This window comes from Calonectris borealis, chromosome 9 (genome assembly GCF_964195595.1).
Source record: "Calonectris borealis chromosome 9, bCalBor7.hap1.2, whole genome shotgun sequence".
Classification (NCBI taxonomy): Eukaryota; Metazoa; Chordata; class Aves; order Procellariiformes; family Procellariidae; genus Calonectris; species Calonectris borealis.
Genome location: NC_134320.1, coordinates 52,332 through 71,341, shown reverse-complemented (window position 1 = coordinate 71,341; position 19,010 = coordinate 52,332). Strand labels below are relative to the sequence as shown.

Sequence of the window (19,010 nt, the reverse complement as noted above, 5' to 3'; positions counted from 1 at the left end):
TTTGCCAAGACTTTCTTCTGATAACGCTATAACTACTGTACCTCAACATAACATTAAACTCTTCAAATATCCTTGCAGATTCTATGAAATCCAAAATGCCCTACATGGATGCCTACAGGTTTTGCTATTACCATCACGTTTAAGACAGCATCAATCCTACCAAACCTACAACCTGCAAAACCTGGAGACCAATTTACGCAAGACATGACGGAATTTACAAGCGGCACAGAGGAACATATGTATCTATCTTGTTCTGTCCTTGCCAGAACTGCTGGGTGACCTGTCATCAGCCTCAGTGACTAACAGCAGGCAGGACTCTCTCATCTGGCTTAGCTCAGATGCAGCTCCTAGGAAAACGGCTATTTCAGAAGTCAGGTCTTGTGATTTTGGGAAAGCGTTTCAAGGAAATGTTTTAAATACTCTAGAATGGTAAGGCTAAGCATGGTAATCTCACTCCAAGTCCTCGCTCTGCCACAGATTACATGAGCAATAACGGGCAAGTCACTGGTTTGAACTTCCCCACTGAGAAAACAATGTCAAATGCATACAGTTTATGCTAATACCTTTGGTAGTTTTTTTCATGAAAGATAGTAAAAATGCAAAAAACCAGGGTATAATTATCTAGCAGGTGCTCATCGTAATACCCCCTCGCATTAATAGCTGGACACCAGGTAAGGAGTGTATGTGCTCTGTTCACCTACCTACTCACTAAAACTAAGTAAATTTTAGTCCTTGGAAAGCACTACCTTTCTTTTTTCTTTTTTCTTTTTTCTCTTTTCATGAAAAGGGTGGCGCTGCTTTCTGAATTCAAGATGAGGTACATGGAGTACACAGACAGCTCACTACGTATCTGAACTCCCAAGTCAAGCTCACAAGCAGGACGGATCATGGCACTGATCGGCTGCATACAGGCCACCTGAAAAAAACCACACACACACACAAAAGAGAAAAATTCTAGGCATGGACTGGAAGTCACTGGTTCAGGACTTCTAAGGAGGCCAGAAGATAACACAAAGCCGCAGCAGAAAAAAAGCAGTAAAGCCAAAGGCATTTCAGCCACACCAACCTCATCCCACTTCAAGCTCTCCAGCTCCTGAGTAAGATTTCAAGTGCCATGTCCACACAAACCTGAGGAACTACGTACCTTCAGCGCCACCGAGGTTCCGCTCCCCAGGCCAGCCAAGAGGGGTTTGAATCGCTCCACCCCATCTGTTTCTGCTCTTCCAGCAAAAGTCTCCAGCACCTGCTCACAGCTGCAATGAGAGAGGATCAGCAGCTACCCACAAGCCAGGGCAGGAGGGCGCACGTGCAGACCAATTACAAAATGAAGAGAAGAGCCAGAGGCAGAAGAGAGACTCCACAGAGAGGCCAGTCGAAAGCTCAAGAGCAGCAAAAGGCAGGATTTCTGTCACCACGTCCACGCCTTCGGGTTGAGGCAGAGGGTACACAGAACCTTCACTGCATCGATCATCAGACAAGGGACTTTGATATCAACAGCTCTCGCCAGGAGCAGCACCCCCTCTTTTGTACCCAGCGGTGTTTGATTCCAAACTGAAAAGAAAGGAAAGCTGGAATTCATGTCCGAGACTACGCCAGCTCTAAAGAAGAGTGAGATGGGAATGCCTCGTGATTGACAATGCTCTGAGGAATAACCATGAGAAAACACTTGTTCCAAAACCTTGTCCAAACCCCTGTGTTACCCTTGTTTCGGACAGGGCACAGAGGAGTGACAAGGAAGGGAGCGATGCATCTCAAACCACACACTGCCAGCAAGAGACAGCCCTTCAGGGAAACTTAAGAAGCCTCAAAGGAACATGTGGACTTGGGAGGAAACAGAGACTCTCCGTTTACCCAAGGAGAGCGGGGAAGAGCACACAGAGGGACAAGGAAGCGCCCCAGCTCATTCACGGGAAAGGGAAAACAGGTGTCCACTGCACAGGAGTGTCAAATAATAAAAATTTTAGAAACCCACAGATACCGAGAAAGACAAATGGGAAGAAATACTGAAGGGCATCAAGCCCTCATACGTAAGTTAAGAGGCATAATCAGAGAGGAGCAGAGAAAGCCACAAAAGAGGGCAGAGCAGCCAAAGTCCCACAGGCCTGTACAAATACATGGAAAGTATTTTGTAAGTCCCAGGAAAGTATGTGATGGTGATGGTACCAGGAAAGGTACAGTAGGAGAAAAAGTCAGGCTGGCACTTCACTCTGAAGCATGAAGCACTTGATCCTCTGTGCCAGAACCGCGCAGGCACTGGCCAGGTAAGCTGCTGCCTACTTGTTGCCCTGCCAATACAATATATAATTGAGGAAAGTAAAATGCAGATACAGAGGTTTTTCTCCAAGTATTTGATGCTGACGCCTTCTCGCCTCCAGCCTTCCTGCACCTCAGGAGCTCAGAAAACGACAAGAAGGGAAAGCAATGAACACTGGCGCTGCACGACTCATGGAGTGGCTTTTCCACTCAGAACAGTGGTTGCTCTTCATCATTATGAGGACTAATTGTCTGGGTTTGGGGGAGTGCCTTGGAAGCAATGCAGGGGCCCAGTTTAACAGTGTGTCATCTAGAGAGAGGGAGACAGTCTGTGGCCCAAATGCCTCGCACAACAGCCACAGTGTGAGAGACAGGGAAGCATTATCCTTGCTGTATTGCTGAGACACCAACTTCAGTAATGATGAGACACCAAAGATAAGCAACTTCCCCCAGGTCTCACTAAGCATGCACTCACGTTTTCCAATTTCCTTTCACTGAACAATACAAAAATTCTCTCTACAACAATAAATTACCCGTGCCCGGGACCATCCCTGGAATGGAGGCCAACTGGCACAATTACCCTTGTCCATTTGGTTGCATTTTGTTGTGCAAAATTTGGATGCAGAATAGCTTCATCCAAAATGCCCACTGGGAAATCCCTGGGACCACTCCCACTCGTGAGCGGTGCCAAGGAATTTGTTGAGCTTTTCAGCTGACATGGGCCAAACCTGTACCTGTAAACCTCCAAACGATTTAGCACTACAGATGATCAAGGTCCAGTTCACAGGAACACTCACCGATGCTGTTTCATTCAATACCACAGACGCTGCCAAAAGTTCTCCCTCAGAGAGCATCTCACGCTAACACACACCGGGTAGGTTTTTTCAGTACTCTCTTAGTATTGAAGAGAGAGTATTCTTTCGTTTAGAGCTGCATTTAGTGGTGAAAAGTGCCAGCCTGACAGCTCTGAAGCATGAAGCACTTGATCCTCTGTGCCAGAACCGCGCAGGCACTGGCCAGGCAAGTAAACAGAAGCAGAGGAAAGCAATGTGAATAAACCAAGCTCATCCGCTATCTCAAGGAGAGAAGAGTGGCTCATTATCTTAAGAATACGGCCTAAGGAGCATCCGGCTTCAAATCCAATGTTCAACTGGAAGTAATTTTTTCCCTTACTGTGATGAACAGGTAGAAGGTGTGTAGGGGGGTTTTGTTTGTTTTTTGGTTTTAAACTTCTTACTTTTAAATAAAAAAGGGAACAAAAGGTATTAAGCACCTACAAAGAGACAAGGTACTATCAGAAGTGCAGGATCAAGTAACAAGAAGTGACTGAAGAAATGAAGACAGAAAATGGGAAGGGTCAGCAAGTACCTAAGCACAATTCACAATTGTGAAGCGATCCTGTCAGCATAGCACTTTTTGCCATCAAAATACTCGATCAGCAACCGTTCAGTCCTTCAAACAAGAGGACATCAGAGCAATTGAAAAGGAAAAGGGAACACATATCTTGAAAGACAATGTCTGAAGAGGCAGTTAATTTGGAGGAAGGAGAGATTGGAAGAGATCTCCAGGCCCATCATAAACTTAACAAACTCCATATTAAGCAATAAGGGGTTGGCTGGTTGCTTTCTACTTTATTTCCATTAGAAGTCTGCTGCAGAACCCAAATCTTCTAAGCATTAAGAGTTTTCTTCCAGTTTTCAGCCTCAATGTACTCAGGGCCAGGTGGCACACATTTTTTCTGGTGCCCACACCTTTAAGCTTAGCAACTGTTCTCCCTAAATGGTATTTCCCTCTTCTGCATTTACAGGAGTCACCCCACTCTTCTTCCACTTGCTTTTCTAGCCTAAGCAAATCATGAACTGATGTCATCACGCACGTCCATCTCCCATGTCCCAGCAATCCCTGCAGCTCTCCTCTCCAGTTATTCCGGGGGGAGTTCATCTTTCTTGTACGTGAAGGACCAGCAGAGCAGCCACGTCAGATGAGCTGTGCTCTGTTCAGTGGCATTCACTCTTCCCTACGGTTCCTGAAAATACTTTGCCTGACACTGCAGTGCAGCACTTTCTTATCCCACATCACACTGTTGGCTCCCAGCTGCTCTCCTGTGCTTCCCTGTAGCTACCTGTAGGTCTTTTCCCCCCTCCTCAGTTTTGGCCAGCTGAAGAACATCCAACTTAGGGCTCTCAAATTCTTTCCCCTCTTCTAAATATCTTCTTGGTGGTCTCAGCTTTCTGCCCTTCAGAGAGGTAGCTTATCATAACAGGACAAAGATAGCACTGTTTTTTCCCCAAGTAAGCAAATACTTGAACTGTTTATTTAAATACAAAAATTAAGAGGAAGGAAAAAAATGACAGCTAAGTGGAAAGTGAAAGTTTAATTTGGTGCTTAAGCAACTTGAGTACTTATGCTGCAGCTGAAGCAGAGGGCTAGCACTTAGACATCTGATCATGATAAAACCAAAAATCCGTTCACTAAGGTTTCAAACTACAAAACAACTTCATCTAAGGGAAGACAAAATGTATATATACAAACACTGCCATGTGTTTATAGTGCCTTCTCAGCACAACGTTTCTCTTATGGCATCAAGAACTTACTGGTATGAAAAATTACGAATTTTAAGTGCTATTTTAAAGCAAGTTACAGTAAAATCAACAGTAGTGGGAAAAGAGTCAAGAATTAGAACTTGCAGAATGGGAGATGATTCGTGACCTTCTCAACAGCTTACAACCATCTCACCACCTGGGAATGACATACTTTGTTAGTATTGGTCTGGTTCGAAACTCAGCAGGCTGGCTTGTTCATCACTGCAATTTTTCAATCAGAGGAAAGAACGAACTGAGGAAGAACTAAGCAGAATGAAGGCCAGCAGGTACCAGTTTCAACTAACCTTCACCTGGGTGCAGAATGAAGCTTCTTTCTAAAAACAAAAATTGCATCTCTATCAGGATATTGGCGATTCTAGGAAGTGTCTTTTTTCCACCCTTTGCCTCACTAAAAAGCTTTTTGGCCCAGATGCTTTTCTCCTCATGCAGAAATGTGAAAGTATTGGGAACCTTGCACATTCGTATAGGAAAGCTGTGGCCCACTTAGCTCTGTAGCTGGAGGGCAGGTGCTGCAATGGTCACGTTCACCTGCAAACAGCAGTTGTCTTTGCCTTACGCCCTAACATCTCACAGGTGAACCGTGCCATGAGAAAAACATGCTCAGTTACAACTTCCTGGCTGGATGAGCAAGGCCACCACCAGTGGGTCTGCAGGTCAGAAGCCCAATGCTGGTGCCACACCTCAGGTTCTTGACACAATGGGAGGTCAACATGAGAAACTTAAAAGTGGCGTGCTTACTGCTGGAATGCCAAAAATAAAGGCGAGAGATGGCCTGTGTGGGACTTAAGAAAAAGAAAGGAAGATCTTACTCTCTCTCTATTACATTTTCCAAAACGAAATGTGCTATGTAAAAGGCAATCAAGACAGGATTAATAACTACCAACAAGTAAAACAGATTTCCTGGATTTCTTCTGGAATCATATAATCCCTCTCCTAAGGAAACGATCTGCCTTGAAGATGCAAGACAGTCAGTGGCATTTCTACGGTTGCTCAGCTACATTTTAGTTCATCTGTTAGCACACAGCCTGGCTTTTAAAAGAGGTTGTACTGGACGGAAGAGTCAGAGTTGAACTGAACTATCACGTGAAGTCGAGGGGAGAAGAATACAACAAAACATATTTACCACAACCTGGTATATAGTTGACAAAACAGCACGACAGACTTGCCATGCCATGCCATCTAAAAGATGCTGCTAACGTCTCTGTCAGAAGCTGTTGTTATGTTATGGGCTATTGTTATACTCATGAAACAGCCAGCCTTCATTGGCATGAGGACTGGAGTGAGACCCCTGTGAATTACTATGCTCACTGCCTCAGTCTGCAGAAAATAAACAAATAAATAGGATTTAAAAAAAAAAATCACATGTAGCACAAATGATGGCCTTCAGAAATGAATGGCTCTGTAGATAAAACAGTGGGTTAGATTAGTTTCTCATTAATTCCTAAGTTCTCTGTCCTCTGCTTTGACAGGTGTTGATTCAAGATCTCCCTGTACTCAGAAGCTCTACAGCTGGATACCCCAGCAGGAGCAGTGGGGGACAGCAGCCAGATAGACCAAGACCTCCCACTTACTCTTCCTGTTAAGTCAAGAAACCTTAAGGAGCATAAGAGTTATTCCTCTGATAGCAGAACGGGATGAAGGGGCTTCAGATTTTTAGAACTTCATTTTGATAACATTTCACTGTTCCTTCATAGCCAGAAGGAATTTAATTACAGGAATTTTCGTACCACTCAACTGGTAAAAAGTTGTACAAGCCTTTTTATCCCGTTTTATCCTTTCACGCTTGTTCCATAAAACCATTTTCCACTCTCCAGCTCGCAATCTCTCTAAGCAGAAAAGTCCTATCTGCTGCACACCTGTCATAAACCAGGTAAGGTATGACAAAGTTTCAAGTATATCAGTATTTATAAAATTAGAAACTTTAAAACGCAAAAAAGAAAAAAGACTGGTGGGGGAAAAATTATTTTCTACCTTGACTGTTAGGTACTTAGGCTGCCAGTATTTAACATTCATGTCTCTGTATTTCAAGGTCAGGATTGCAACAGTTCTGCTATTTGTGGATATCAGTGAGAGATTATCACCAGTTCAGGTGCTCCACCTACACTTATTCACAGATGTGATTTTTTTTCTTTCTTTTTTAATGTTTAAAAGGTTGAATCCACCCTTCCAAGGTATAATGGGCAAAAGAGCACATTCTAAGTGAAATTAAGTTGTGCTTCGCTTGATTTAAATACAGAAAGTTAGCTCCACTGGTACATTCATGCACAAGAACGTTAACACCTCCAGCTTCATAAACACCCATAAACTATATTTTTATAATTATAAACAGCAAATTACTAAACATAGTACAACACTCTATGAAAGGGAAAAAGAATGCATGCACTCAGCATTTTCCTTTTGGACTAGAAAATGAAAATCTCTAACAACGGATAAGCCTGAATTAAAAATCAATCCACTCTGGACCCCAAATGGGGTATGGGTTATGATATGCCACATATCTGGACTTGACTCTTGAAAGCACTACGGAACTTCAGGTTCTTATGCAGAGGCTTAACTAGAGTCTTAATTGGCAACTTAATTTGGGACATGAAAGGTATCAGCACTACAGTACCATGTGCAGTCAAGAAAACTGGTCTTGCAGTTCAATTCCAACGCCGCATTCTCAAACAAACGAGGCTGCTACATCTGAGGAACAAGGATGGAAATCTCACCTGCCATCCCGAAGTTACGCTGTGGCATTTCTTCACTTTTTGTCGCTTTCCTCGGGCTTGGTCAATCTTTTGCAGAGTCTGAAGCAAAGGCCCATAGCTTTTTCCTGTTTGTAGCAGTGGATATCTGGGTTTTCACAGGTTGGTTTGTTGTGGGGCACCACTCGTACCCTGGCTTTGCCTTCATAAATGCATCCTTCTACTAGAAAAGAAAAGGAAAATTACCAGTCATGCCAGTCATGCCATTATACTATCCACAGGGCAATAGAATGCACTGCTTGTAAGAGGATTTAATACAGTAAATAATCCTTAAATATCTTGATTTTTTAACAGTTCAATCACGAGCTTAGACTCTGACTGGCAGCACAATCTAACAAGAAGAAATACTAAGAGAAGTAGAGCTGTATTTTAAAAAGTGGGGTTTCTCTTTCCTCTCCTGAAGGTTTATCACCCAGAGCAGGCTGAAGTTCTGATCCTGCAAACTGTTCCCCGGTGCTTGTATGCTCGCTCTGGGAAACAAAGACAGCTATTCAAATTCTTTTGCAGGTATACAACCTTTGTTTACTTTCTAGTTTGAATGAAATCAAAACATACATTTAGCAACAAATGCAGCATGAATTTCAGAATTATGACTTTGCCTTGCACTCATTTTTCTCTAGTAGATCTGTATTGTAGAATATTTGAGTATATTCTTTCCCAAACCAGGCACTGAAAATAAAACACCATAAAAGGAGGATCATCTCATTTTCAGTAACTTCTGATACATCATCCCAGTGTTCCTTCCAAAGTGTACCATGCTGCATGGCTGCATAAAATAAGCTGGGACCATTTGAAACTTTCTTTGGCCTGGAGCACACAGCACGCATCTCAGCTGTTTGCTGTATTCTTGGTCTGAGGCAGCAAAACGAACGAAGCCAGGCTACACACAGCGGGGTAGGGGGAAAAGGTCTGGATCCTACACAGTTTGGGGGGTAGGGGGAAGGATTAGAGCCTACTTTATTCTCAGAATGCGACAGTGATGTTTTCCAAATACCTTGCTGACCAGACCAAAGCAACATTTTTGAATGTTAGCAGCAATAAAAAGAGTACATTTCAGTATTTTAAACGTGTTGCCATGCAAGGTGGAGAATGGACGACTCAGAGGAACATGCCACACATTCCAGCTGCAGATGTTTGCCTAACAACTGACAGGGACGTACAGCACTGGCTGCCGGGGGAGGCTAACCAGTAAGGACCAGTGCTGACCGCAGGGAGGAGGAACCCCACACCTTCCCATGCACTCGGCTGCTCTCAATGGCAGCAAATGACCAGAAGAGCTGTTTTATCCTGAAGGACATGGCAGGGCAGCTGCAGGAAGCTTCTTCCGTGATTGCACATCTTCCCACCACCCAGCTGTCATCAGTCCCAGTTACGGCACAGAGAAACACCCCTGCTTCATGCACGTGCCTGCACAGAAACACACGCAGAGGGAAAAAATCCCTTGGGTATCAAATACAGAATAGCACGGAAAACCTTGTCCTCTGACAGAGTCTTTGCAGTGTTTTCCCAGGTCAATAAACAGCGTGCCTTGTGGCAGGATCACCATCGCATGTGTATCGCCCGCTTTCATTTCCATCTTAAGCTATCAGCTGGCACTTGCGACCGCCAGACTGTAGCAAGGATAAAAACAATTCCGTTTACAAGCAGCACAGCACCGTGTGAACCCGCTGTGTGAAGTCCTGTATTTATCGAAATGGCTATAAATAATAAAAATCTGCAGGGACCGCTGACCCACATACGTGCTGTATTTTCTGAAGAGGGGCTAGGTATTAAACCTACAAACTAAGGACCGCGACACCTCGCACCATGCCCCTTTTCTCTTTCCCTCCGTTTGGTGTGGGAGCTCATTTCACCAGTGAAGGTACACCACAAAAATAGCCTCACAGAGCGGAAGGGAGGGGAGGGGATGAGGGAAGAGGTGGAAAGGAAATACACAGAGAAGCAGCTTTGCCTTCCCTTGTTAAAGCCACAGCCCTCTCACGAATCATGTTTCCAGCCTGCAGAGTGAAAAGCACAGAATCGCCAGCAATGAAGTACGTAAGCTCTTCATGTCAGCATCGCTGCTTGGAGTAATTGAATTGTTTGCAGAGTAATTTGACAAGCCGACAGGCTGCCCATCAAAGGAGAACCAGGATGCATGCCATTCGTGAGATGAGGCAGCAGTAAGCTTTTAATCGGTGTCCAACCAGAGCAATTCAAGTGAGGTGGTGTATTAATGGATTTTGTCCTCTGCAAAGCCAAGGAGCGAACATTAACTGCACTCCCCAGAGGGGAGGGAGCAGACTGAGGGCAGGCAACTCATCGGCCCCTTTCAGAGTTTCAACACTCAAGATAAATGAAAAAAAAACATGTAAAAAGTTAAACAGTGGCCAAGAAGCAGTTTTATAAAATGCACACAGGGACCTGATCCAAATCTCAGACAGACTTTCAATATTGATTTTCGTACTATTAGACCAAGGCCTACAATGCAGTGATAGCTTCCGCTTGCCAGATCAGGAGAAGATAATTTAAATGAGCTACACAGTAATGAGAAAACGCTAAAGACAATAGCAGAGCTTACTGTTCTCCTCCATTCGACCAACTGTGCAGTGAACCAACTTAACACAGCCAGCCTAAGGACGTCTCTGAAGTCGCTTAAAAAAACCCAAAAAGGTAAGTCCGTATCCTGGAATGTAAAGACATCGCCTTGGTTCCCACACAGAGCAGCAGAGATGGCCCAGCAGTTTCATGTCCCGACATCCCAGGTAAGAGAAAAAAAGCACAGGATATGTTTGTGGGGTCGGTTTGATGTATCCTTTCCGTTTTGTGAAAGCCTGGGGAAGGATGCCTTATGAGGTAGCACAGGTGCCACCTTAGACAGGAGGATAAAAAAAGTGCCGCACTTCAGTGCAACTCCCTGAGTTGCTTTCATCACCAAATAAAAAAAGATTTGCTTTCTCCAGTGTGGTGGGAACAGGAGCTCACAAGTGGATTCAGGGTAGCAGATAGCACGTGCTTAACTGTAAATGTATGCTTAAATCCCACCAACTGGCTATTAAAGGTCACATGAATCCCAGAGAGCTAAAAAAGAAAAAAAACAACCAACCAACCCAGAAAAGACTACACTCTGTTTTTCACTCCTGAAGGACACCGGATTCGCACGACAGGTTACGGTCCATACCTCACCCAGTGAACTTGCCAGACTCCAGCAGGCAGCCAGAACATTTGTCCCCTCCTACTCCGAGGCGGCTGCCAAAGCATTGGCAGAGCAAGGACCGCAAGCTCCCAGTCGGGCTGACTGTACCTGTGAAACCACTGGCCGAGCACTGGCAGGGAGAAGTGTTCGGCTCTGCCACTGAACTGGATTCATCAGGCTGCTCCCTGCAGGAAACCATCTCCACTGCCTGCATCTTGCCGATGCAAGGATGTATTCAAAAATGAAGTGCCTTCTAGCAAGGGAAACAAGGCTTGAACAATGATAATCGGGCTGGCGATTTTCCAAGGCAGCTGAATATTCCCAGTCCCTGAACAGGGCAGTAAGCCCTGTAAGAGTTAACAGAAAAACACACCACTCCTATTATTGTAGTAACTAAAAATGCTGGGGCAGCTCAGGGGGGCTCTGGGAGTCGGGGTGCCCGGGGCCTGTGCTCGGGGGGTCTGTCTCCATCTCCTTCCCCTCCTCAGCTCTCGGGTCACCCCCAGGGCTGCCCCGGCCAGCCCGGCTCCATCTGACAGGGAGCCCATCGCACCGGGCGGTTTGGAGCTCTCCCCCACCACTCCCGGGTGGCCCCAGCCCTCACCTGAGCCAAGTCGCTGAGCTGTCTTTCATCTTTTCCGTTAAACACAAACATAGCAACGCTGATTATTTCATCCAATCCTTTGCCCTGCTATCCTGGCATATATTTAGAAAAGTATTTCTTAATATCTGGGGCTGACGGGTCTGCAAAGAAAGATACCATTAGAGTCCCATTTCCCTTGTTTTCACGGCTGACCCCTCCAAACATGCTCACTTGTTTAACCGATCGGTGTAATATTCAGAAGGATGTTGAGCATTTCCTTGCTGACATCATTGGACCGTAGCTGCAGTACTTTGTGCAAGACCTGCACGGGGTTGGCCACACTGGCACGAACTGGGGCTGACGGCAGCCCTTAGTCCCCCACACCCCCTGGGAACAGCCACTGCAAGGCTCCCCAAGCCCCTCCAGACCCTGGGGGGCTGCCTCTCCCCACACAGCCTAGTGGGGACCTTGCATGCTCTCTCCTTGCAGAATGCTGCCTGCTTCAGCCTGGGATGCTGCTCCTTCTTCCTCATCCCCAACACCATCTTCACCGTCAGGCTCACCAAGCACTTCCACCCCATCCACAACCGGCTCACGTCAGCGGTGGGCATGGGCGGGGGGGGCTGATCATGGCAGGGGAGACGTGGGCTCCTCCTTGACCCCCCGATGTTTTCTCCTTCTCCCTCCACAGCTCTGTGGGGTCAGAGGAGACCTGTCCCTTCCACATCTCCTGCATCACGGTACTCAAGCTCCAGGCCAGGGGTCTGACGGGTGCGGCGGCACGCCCTGTGCCCCAGGAGCTCCTGTCAAGCTCGTGCCCAAGCCTTACAGGGCTCCGGATCCCTCCGACATCTCTTCCTTGGCCTCCTTTGGGGTCTGAGCATCCGTTGGGGACACTCCCGGAGCCCGGCTGAGCAGGGGTGCAGGGGAAGGCTCCCTGCAGCTCTCGCTAACCGCCAGCATACCCCTTGCACTGACAGACCCCATAGGGAAGGACACCCACCCGCTGCCCCACGACGCTTCCCATGCCCAGGACAGAACCCCAGCATGGCCCCACCAGCGCTCCCCAGGAAGGGGCACATTAACGTCACAGAGCTTCACTTCACCGACAGCAAGACCAAGACTGACCTCTGGCCCAGACCAGAGACGGGGGAGGACAAAAACAACCCAAAAGTGTCCCAGGCCCCTCTCCACCATCATGGAAGACGGGGCAGCACACACATGTCAGCATCGCAGGGCCAGCGGTGCTGGCCCCATCCCTTCCCCTTGGACCCAAAAATCACCTCCCAAAGAAAAACATCGGTGACATGGGAAACCATGGCGGGGATGCAAAATCAGCATTGAGGACAGGACATCATCAGCAGGATGGGAAACCATTGAGATGGGAAGTTGCTGTGGTATGAAAAATCAAAGCATCGCGAGGCTAGCTGAAGCAGGTGCTGTCATAATGATCGCCATGGGGAGGGACCCCCCCAGAACACTTTGCCCCAAACAAACCCCACACTGACCGACCGCCATAGCAGGTACAGCAGCAGGCTCCCACTCCTCCTGGTGCTCCTGCCCGCTGGGTAACCCCCCAACTGGCTCTGCCTGCCAATATCTCACCCCATCACCTCTCTTCGCTTCCCCCAACAGAGAGGTTCCCTCTCTGGCTCCCGATGGCGTTGGAGGTGCCCGGCGTGAGCTCCACCCCCCTGGCCATGCCACCACTGGTCACTGCCAGCATGCTGTCTTCTGTCCCTGGGCTGCCAGTGTCCTGTAAGCCTGCCCAGGTCCACCCCGTTACCGACCAGCTGCCCCAGGCCAGCTTCTGCCATGGGGTGGCAGGGCCCCTGGGGGCCCCGGGGCAGCTGGTGCAGCTCCCCTGTGGGGTGCAGCTCCCCACCGTGCTGCAGCTCCCCCACCAGGTGCAGCTTCCCCCGGTGGTGGAGCTCTCCCGTGGGGTGCAACTCCCCTCTGTGGTGCAGCTTCCCCGCGGGGTGCAGCTCCCCTCTGGGGTGCAGCTCCCTAGCGTGCCTGCTCCCTACGGCTGGGGACAGCAGGTGGTGATGGGGACTCTGGTGCCCCACCAGCCGATGGAGCTGGGGCCGTGGGCCATGCTCCAGGGGGAGCCCCTGTACTCCATGGGCTCCTGCCCGCTTCAAGTCCCTGCCCACCCCGGCCCCCCGCCACACCGCCGCCCCGCGGCTCAGCATTGGGTGCGGGGACCTCCTGTGCTCCACACCCTGCCCGGCTGCGCCCAGAAGCCGTCGGAGGCCTTTAAGAAGGACACAGCAGCCATTGAGGACAGTGTCCCTGCTGCCAGCCCCCACCAGCCAGCCCTGGCTCCACCCACCAGCAGAACCATGACAAAGCCCAAAGGTGAGTTTTGGGGGGTGGCAGAGCCCGCAGGTGGGCGGCCAAGCTGAGGAAAGCTTGCATCGCCCCGGGGTCGCGTTGGCTTTGTTTGTTTGCTTTTTCAGCAGCGGTGACCACCCCAGCAGCCCTGGGGAAGCCCGCAGATCTGCCCGAGCAGGGGCCAGTCACCTTTGCCGAGGCCCTTCCTGAGCAGGCAGAGGACACCACCGTGAAGCATACGGTCCACTGGCTCGACACCACGGACGGCGAGGACACCATTCCTGATGGCCCCGACAGCCCCAGCTTGACCGCCTTCCTCCACAAGCTCCCTGACCTCTCCGAGTATGTGGTGGAGGGCGGCTGCCCCAAGGAGCCAGCAGTGGTGGTGGGGCTGGGGGACAGCGAGGACACCGCCCCCGATGTCCCCGACTTGACTGCCTTCCTCAATGAGCTCCCCAACCTCTCCGAGTACGTGGCCACGGGCGGCTGCCCCAAGAAGCCAGCAGTGGCGGCAGGTCTGGGGGACAGCAAGGACACCGTCCCTGATGTCCTTGATTTCCCAACAGCCTTGCCAGCACCACTTTCCTCAATGAGCTCCACGACTTCTCGGAGCATGTGGCGGACAGTGACTGTCCCCAGGACCAAGCAGTGGTGGCACAGCTAGGGGACAGCGAGGACACCATCTTGACCGCCAATGGCCCCCACTTGACCGCCGAGGTCCTCGATGAGCTCCCTGATCTCTCCAAGTATGTGGTGGAGGGCAGCTGCCCCAAGAAGCCAGAGGTGGTGGCGGGGATGGGGGATGGCGAGGATGCCGTCCCCGATGTCCCCGATGTCCCCAACTTGACCTTAACAAGCTTGACCCTTAACAAGCTCCCCTACCTCTTGGAGTACAGGGCAGAGGGCAGCTGCAACGAGGAGCAAGTGGCAGTAGCAATGCTGGTGGACAGTGAAAACACCTTCCCCGATGACCCCAACTGCCTTGCCAGCACTGCCTCCTTCAATGAAGTCCCTGACTTCTTGGAGTACGGGGCAGAGGGCAACTGCCCCAAGGACTTCCTGGCAGCGGCAATGCTGGGGGACGCCGACACCTTCTGGGGGGTGGCGGCCTCCCCCTTGCAGGCCCCCAAGGGGAAGCAGGGTGGGGTGGCAGCAGACCTCCCCGCCTGGCTGACAGTGAGTCCCTTGGAGACTTCTGAGGAGACCTCTCTGGAGAGTTCTCCAGAGGACAGTCCTGTGGAGAGTCCCTGGAAGGATCCCCTGAAGGGTCCTCTGGAGAGCCCCCTGTGGATCCCACTGCTGAGTCCCCTGCCCAGCCCCCCGGCTGCCCCCCAGTGCCACCCACCCCACATGGCCCAACCGGTGGAGGAGGCACTGCGGAGGCAGCCCCGGGTGGGTTCAACCCGCTCGCCACTGTCGCCGGGCGTCGTCTCCTGCCGGGTGGTGCCCAGATCGGGCAAGGCGGGCGGCCAGCAGGTCAAGCGCCCCGCGCCAGCTGGCACCCCCAAGACACAAGAGACCTTCCCGTGGGACAACATGCCACCCAAGAAGAGGAAGGAGATGGTGGTGCGCCAGTTGGTAAAACATTCAAAAACCCCGCGGGAGGGGAAGCCGGATGGGGACGGTGCAGCGGCAGGCAGCAGCAGGCAGCAAGCGGGCAGCAGCAAGCGGAGGGCATCCGACAGCAACAACGTGCCCACCAAGCGAGCCAGAACCCTGAGGGACGCCGCAGGACAAAGTGCTCCACGCCCCCCTGACCGCTGTTGATAGACTGATAGAGAAGGTGTGGAGCACGGATCCCTGCGACATGCGACCTGCACCCGCCCATACCAGTCCCAGCCCTCTCCCATATCTCTGTTTCTTTCTTAATTCATTAAAGGTTTGATGTCGTTTCACAGCGCCTCTGCCTATGGTCATTCCTGCAGTGGGAGGTGGGGGGGTTAACGCAGCCCCTGCCGCATGCGTAGATCTGACACTCCACCTCTTCACCCCAGTATATGAGGAACCCCCCATGATTCCAGATGGAGATGTTTAATCAGAACCTTAATTCCCAAACTCGGGGTAAATGAACTAGAAAGAGCTCTTAAAAATCTATCTGCTACCATGGAACCCACAGACAATTGCACAGTAGATGCCACTTTAGCCTTGCAACAGGAAAATTCTTCTTTAGCTGTGATACTAGGACAAAATCATCTAGTACCTGATATGCTTACCCTGCAACAAGAGCATTGATTCATACCAAAGGTAACAAATGTCACGACGCCCGGGCCATTTCCAAACACTTACAAACATTACATCAAATCGCAGTATCTCCTGGTGGAGTTTCACTTTCTGACCTCTTTAGTTGGATACCACCCTTAGATTTGCAACAAATAGTAACAAAAACTATTATTATTGTAATATTCTTTATCCCATTACTAAGTTATTTGGATTGTGATTAAGCGTTGAGTTGCCACATATCATAGAACCAAACGATCGAACTCACCAATAGCGATTAATCTCGCATTTGTCCCCCGCTTGGGAAAGTCCTCCTCCTCCTCCACCACCTCTCCGTTCACCGCCCAGCCATTTCGCACCAGTAGAGGCAAGAGAGGCTCGCACCCTCACTCTGCAGGGCTGTTACCCCAACCACTGGATCACGCCGTTACCCACGCCATAAGGGGTGGAGTGTGGCGAGACGCTCCTGGCCTCAGGTATGGCAGGGGACAGTGGAAAGCGCTAACAGAGCGTGCTTGCGCTGCTCACACAGCTGCACGGAGCCCCTCGCACACAGAAACCTGTGACCAACCGCGTACAACTACTTGCGGATCACCAACCCTTCTGAGACACGTCCAGCTTTGCATGTAAAGGACATGCCTACATCAACTTGTCAGTCATACAACTGAACAGAGAAGGTGCAATCCCAAAAATAAGGTGCCCCAACACCAACTCGGGGTAGCTCTCAGCTGGTCCAGGGGTGCTGCCTGGAGAAGGAGATGTCCTTATGTCATGAAGGAGAACACGACAGGTCCACAATTTCCCCAACTGTTGCTCATCAGTGGGTAAGATTAATCGTTAACAGTGTTGTACCTCGCCTACACGGCAAGTGAGATTTCCCCTTCTCTCTTTCGCTCATGCTTAGATTGCTTGCGCTCTACTCAGGCTCAATGATATTGATTGTCAACTTATATTATTATAATACGTTTGAACAGACTTGGTCCGTAGACCGTTGGTGTTTTATCGTCCGATACCCAAAGAACCCTTGTCGTGTGACAGGCATCCACCTCTGATGGAAGTTTTAAGCAATAGCCCGCGTTTGCCAAAGAAAGCTGGCGAGAGAAGCACCAGGACGCACGCAAAGAGAAAGCCCGACAGAAGTGTCCTCTGCCCATCTAAAAAGCGAAGGGAAAAAAGGACTCAAAAAACAGAGCGGCCTTTTCCATCACCCCGATTTAAAGCAGAGCAAGCAGCTTTTATTTTAACAGCGTTGAAGAAATCCCTAATAAGGCCTCTTTCAGAACACTGCTTCGGGGTTCAGGAGGCTCAGGTAGACCAGATTAAATGCTCAGAGCTACCAACACAGAACAGAGAAATGAAGAAACTATTATATAAAGTAATATTTGTACAAGGAAGAAAAAAATTCACCTTTTTCATGATTATAGCAACTGTGATGTTTACTTCAGAAAAAGATGGGAATGAGGGAAAATAACCTGCCTAGGTTGAAGGTAGAGCATGACCAGTTCATGAATGACCAGGGATTATTCCGTCTAGAGAGGGCAGGAAAGACATCCCAGGACTAGGGTGATTTTTGCTTCTGATGAAACGGTATCAACGGCCTGGCAGCATGAAGGCTACAGAAGACTACTGAGAAGACTGCAGTCCCAGGCTTTTTGTGGGACCATTACCCTGCAATGGCCTTTGCCTTGGCAAAGTGATGGCAAATCAAACATTGCCACTTGAGCCCTCGAACTACGTCGTCACGATCCCAAGACTGTATCTATCTATAGTCTATCTGTAAGACTCGGATAGATTTAGCTGAGAAAATAATGAGGCCAAATGAAATGTATCTCCAGGAGATAAAACTGTCGGCAGGAACTGGCTCATCCTGGGACTCGGTACCACTCAGGCACACGACCTGCAGTCCAGAGGTACCCCTGAAAAGACCTCGACGGCCTGCATTAACACACCGGTACGCACTTGAGATGTAAACACTGCCAGGTCATCTCTTATTTGCATCCACACAAAGAGGAGCCAATTTAGCAAATTGAGCCTTACTTCTGCTGAAACTCTCCTTACAGACAGCTCATCTTCTGTGTTCCTAAACTGTCGTAAAGACCTGTTCTAGCGCAAGGCTCGAACCCTGCCTACGGCGAAGAAGCCATTTAGACAAGCCCCGCTTTTCTTTCCTCACTGTTGTCTTGCTTCCCAGAAATCAATCAATACCCAAAGCTCCGTATGAAGACCGCATAAAAAAGCCAACTGCAAGTGCCTTTACTTGCCACTATTTTTGTCAGGCAGCATTCTAGGAAGAAACTAGCTTGTCCGGCTTGTTTTGCTACAGCTTCATTACCTTTAAAGACGACACTTCTTACCTCTGCTACTCCAATACAGCCTCACAGCCCAGCAAAATCATACTGCAGGTAGGAAACCTTCACCATACAAAGACAGGCACGCTACAGGCACAGTTACTCTCAAAGAACAGGCTCTTTCAACCACTCTTCCTCTTGCTTACCAAAGTTCAGATAGTGTTAGAAAACAACAGCAAAAATGCAGCACGCTCTCACGTTTTACGGAGCCCATTATCTCAGCCGTTCAACCTTAAGTCCAACTCCAGTCTGAACCCCAGAATAAGAAATGCTGTCTTAAAAATCTCCAGAAAAAAGAAGGGCTTTGAAGTGGCAAGACCAGAAAATGTTCATGAAAGCCCCATCATGCAAGTACACATCTCTGATCACAGGCCAACTGCACCGTTACCTGAGGAAGCGATGTTCTCTGTGAACTGGCAGCCACTGACATCGGGAAACTAGCTCAGCGTCTCTTGTTTATTAGTGCCAAGCACGCAGGTTGGAATTGGAGCTGGGGAAGAAAACCACAGGCAGTCAGTCTGGTTTCATTCAAGTCCATTAGGAGAAGTCCAGTTCACATTTACAGGAATCACAGCAGGCCCCACCCGTCCCTGCAGTCCCCAACACACTCCCTAGGAGCAATAAGCGCAGAACAAGAAACCTTCCTTCAAAATAAGGCCCACAGCCTGCTCTTTCAACAAGATGCACAGAGCACCAGCTGAGAACCACCTCTGCTTTAACTACGCCTAGCTCCACCGTCTACATAAG

The 19,010-nt window shown here is 49.2% G+C and overlaps 1 long non-coding RNA gene across 1 annotated transcript; it reads right to left on the bottom strand.

Moving 5' to 3' along the window:
- Positions 1-747: 747 nt before the first annotated feature.
- On the bottom strand, positions 748-18,741 carry LOC142085545 (uncharacterized). Its single transcript, XR_012674760.1, has 3 exons — positions 18,652-18,741; positions 7,568-7,766; positions 748-916 (listed from the first exon to the last, which is right to left on the bottom strand). It is a non-coding gene; the product is annotated as an uncharacterized LOC142085545 (long non-coding RNA).
- Between the last annotated feature and the right edge of the window lie 269 nt (positions 18,742-19,010).